Consider the following 4231-nt stretch of genomic DNA (forward strand, 5'->3'; position numbering starts at 1 on the left):
GGTTAGACCCAAGGCCGGACCAAGTGGTCTCGTCTCGACTCGAGCGTGTCGGACCCGGTGTCCCGAGTCGTCCCTTAGCTGTGGATGTCCCTCGAGTTCGTCAGAGTACCTGAAAAGGAGTAGAGAACACATGAACTACAAAGGGGAAACAGGGGGGTGCCCCTGTTTACCTCTCCGACGCTCAACATTAGTGTGATTGAGGTGGAGTATAGAGGTTTAGGGGTGTTTAGAGGCCAAAGCTTGAGAGAAACGAGCGAGGTACGAGTTCGGCAGCGTTTCAGTGCTCAAGAATGGGTTACCTGGACCAAAAGGGGGTGCCTTGGTATTTATAGGCGACCAAGGGGTGTTATGGGCAACCCCTTGGCCGAGAATGTCTTGGCTCGGCCATTGGCCGAGACTGGCCCTTGGGCCGGCCAATGGCCGAGGCTATTTGGGCCGGCCATTGGCCGAGGCTGGCCCTAGGGCCGGCCAATGGCCGGGAGTAGATTGAGTCGGCCATTGGCCGAGACTGGCCCTTGGGGAGCGCGTCCCTTCGAGAATTTAGCCTTTGGCGGAGATCCTCCCCTCGGGAGTTTCTTTGCGCCGTCAAGCGTTCTCTAAGGTCCACGCTTGGTGCGTTACGAGGCGAGGTCGCCCTTGGTCGGGTCGTCCGGCGAGCGCTTCGGCTATCGGCTCCATCGTCGACCAGAGTCGCTCTATCCTCGGCGAGGGGCCGTGTCCGGCCACCTCTTGAAACCGAGGGGGCGAGTCCCCGGGACTGTGACCGTGCCTGTTGTCGCGCCGGGTACACAGGATCGGCCAACGCACCATTGGCCCTCTCGGGTCGCGCTTGAGCGAGGCTCGGGGCGGCCTCGTCGGTCCTCGACTCCTCCACGTATTCGGGGTCGGAGTAATCCTGAGCAGATCGATCCTCGACGTCGTAGCCGAGGAGACCGGCGATGAGGGAGCCGTCAACGCCGGGACGGTCAAGGAGCTCCGCGAGCCGTCGGGCCGTGTCCTCTCGGAGCTCGGCCTCGGGGTCGTTCACCGGGTCTTGGGGCTGGCTCTCGCTATCGCGAGGTTGCCCTTCAAGACGGTGTGCGAGGAGTCGGAGACCGTACCTCGAGCTCGTCGCTCGGGTACCCGCGGAGGTAGTGGGTAGATGACTCATCTCTCGAGAGTCGTAGTTGTAGTGAAAGTGTGGAATGGAAGGGAGAGCGTGCTAAGGTCGGTGGTCCCCTCCTTCTAGCGCCAAAATGTTGTCGCTGTTTTTCGGACAACGATTTAGGAGCCAAAGACGGTTAGACCCAAGGCCGGACCAAGTGGTCTCGTCTCGACTCGAGCGTGTCGGACCCGGTGTCCCGAGTCGTCCCTTAGCTGTGGATGTCCCTCGAGTTCGTCAGAGTACCTGAAAAGGAGTAGAGAACACATGAACTACAAAGGGGAAACAGGGGGGTGCCCCTGTTTACCTCTCCGACGCTCAACATTAGTGTGATTGAGGTGGAGTATAGAGGTTTAGGGGTGTTTAGAGGCCAAAGCTTGAGAGAAACGAGCGAGGTACGAGTTCGGCAGCGTTTCAGTGCTCAAGAATGGGTTACCTGGACCAAAAGGGGGTGCCTTGGTATTTATAGGCGACCAAGGGGTGTTATGGGCAACCCCTTGGCCGAGAATGTCTTGGCTCGGCCATTGGCCGAGACTGGCCCTTGGGCCGGCCAATGGCCGAGGCTATTTGGGCCGGCCATTGGCCGAGGCTGGCCCTAGGGCCGGCCAATGGCCGGGAGTAGATTGAGTCGGCCATTGGCCGAGACTGGCCCTTGGGGAGCGCGTCCCTTCGAGAATTTAGCCTTTGGCGGAGATCCTCCCCTCGGGAGTTTCTTTGCGCCGTCAAGCGTTCTCTAAGGTCCACGCTTGGTGCGTTACGAGGCGAGGTCGCCCTTGGTCGGGTCGTCCGGCGAGCGCTTCGGCTATCGGCTCCATCGTCGACCAGAGTCGCTCTATCCTCGGCGAGGGGCCGTGTCCGGCCACCTCTTGAAACCGAGGGGGCGAGTCCCCGGGACTGTGACCGTGCCTGTTGTCGCGCCGGGTACACAGGATCGGCCAACGCACCATTGGCCCTCTCGGGTCGCGCTTGAGCGAGGCTCGGGGCGGCCTCGTCGGTCCTCGACTCCTCCACGTATTCGAGGTCGGAGTAATCCTGAGCAGATCGATCCTCGACGTCGTAGCCGAGGAGACCGGCGATGAGGGAGCCGTCAACGCCGGGACGGTCAAGGAGCTCCGCGAGCCGTCGGGCCGTGTCCTCTCGGAGCTCGGCCTCGGGGTCGTTCACCGGGTCTTGGGGCTGGCTCTCGCTATCGCGAGGTTGCCCTTCAAGACGGTGTGCGAGGAGTCGGAGACCGTACCTCGAGCTCGTCGCTCGGGTACCCGCGGAGGTAGTGGGTAGATGACTCATCTCTCGAGAGTCGTAGTTGTAGTGAAAGTGTGGAATGGAAGGGAGAGCGTGCTAAGGTCGGTGGTCCCCTCCTTCTAGCGCCAAAATGTTGTCGCTGTTTTTCGGACAACGATTTAGGAGCCAAAGACGGTTAGACCCAAGGCCGGACCAAGTGGTCTCGTCTCGACTCGAGCGTGTCGGACCCGGTGTCCCGAGTCGTCCCTTAGCTGTGGATGTCCCTCGAGTTCGTCAGAGTACCTGAAAAGGAGTAGAGAACACATGAACTACAAAGGGGAAACAGGGGGGTGCCCCTGTTTACCTCTCCGACGCTCAACATTAGTGTGATTGAGGTGGAGTATAGAGGTTTAGGGGTGTTTAGAGGCCAAAGCTTGAGAGAAACGAGCGAGGTACGAGTTCGGCAGCGTTTCAGTGCTCAAGAATGGGTTACCTGGACCAAAAGGGGGTGCCTTGGTATTTATAGGCGACCAAGGGGTGTTATGGGCAACCCCTTGGCCGAGAATGTCTTGGCTCGGCCATTGGCCGAGACTGGCCCTTGGGCCGGCCAATGGCCGAGGCTATTTGGGCCGGCCATTGGCCGAGGCTGGCCCTAGGGCCGGCCAATGGCCGGGAGTAGATTGAGTCGGCCATTGGCCGAGACTGGCCCTTGGGCCGGCCAATGGCCGAGGCTCTTTGGGCCGGCCATTGGCCGAGGCTGGCCCTAGGGCCGGCCAATGGCCGAGGCTCTTTGGGCCGGCCATTGGCCGAGGCTGGCCCTAGGGCCGGCCAATGGCCGGGAGTAGCTTGAGTCGGCCATTGGCCGAGACTGGCCCTTGGGCCGGCCAATGGCCGAGGCTCTTTGGGCCGGCCATTGGCCGAGGCTGGCCCTAGGGCCGGCCAATGGCCGGGAGTAGCTTGAGTCGGCCATTGGCCGAGACTGGCCCTTGGGCCGGCCAATGGCCGAGGCTCTTTGGGCCGGCCATTGGCCGAGGCTGGCCCTAGGGCCGGGAGTAGCTTGAGTCGGCCATTGGCCGAGACTGGCCCTTGGGCCGGCCAATGGCCGAGGCTCTTTGGGCCGGCCATTGGCCGAGGCTGGCCCTAGGGCCGGCCAATGGCCGGGAGTAGCTTGAGTCGGCCATTGGCCGAGACTGGCCCTTGGGCCGGCCAATGGCCGAGGCTCTTTGGGCCGGCGACATGCCGGTCAAGCATAAGGCCGGCCATTGGCCGGCTGAGCATATGGCCGGCCACCGGCCGACCGTCCCTTGGCCCGGCCATTGGTTTGGGCCGGCCAAAGGCCGAGGCAAGGGTTCGCCCCTCGAGGCCTTGCACCGGTCGCGTGGGTCGAAGTGACGCCTTAGTCCCCGTCGGTCCGAGACGGACCGACAACACCTTAGCTGTTGGTGATGTCTATCTCATCCGAACACCTGAAAAGATAAGAAGAGACGTGTGAACTACAAAGGGGAAACAGAGGGGTTGCCTCTGTTTACCTCTCCAACGCTCAACATTAGTAGGATTGATATAGAGGGTTTAGGTGTTTAGAGGCCGAGACTTGAGAGAAACGAGCGAGTTACGAGTTCGACAGCGTTTCAGTACCCAAATTCGGATTACCTGGATCAGGGGAGAGACCCCCGTATTTATAGGTGACCAAGGAGTGTTTTGAGCAACCCCTTAGCCGAGTGGACATATTTGGCCCGGCCATTGGTCCGGTGCGCGGACATGATCGGCCGACGCCCAGCTACCTATCGGTACGTGGGGCATCGAATCGTGCGAGAGTGTCGCGCGAGGGTCGGAGGTCCGGTGTGCGGATCCGATTTGTTGGCGTTTCGT

Source organism: Urtica dioica, chromosome 7 (genome assembly GCF_054948205.1).
Source record: "Urtica dioica subsp. dioica isolate 48M chromosome 7, U.dioica_male_clone48M_v1_H2, whole genome shotgun sequence".
NCBI lineage: Eukaryota > Viridiplantae > Streptophyta > Magnoliopsida > Rosales > Urticaceae > Urtica > Urtica dioica.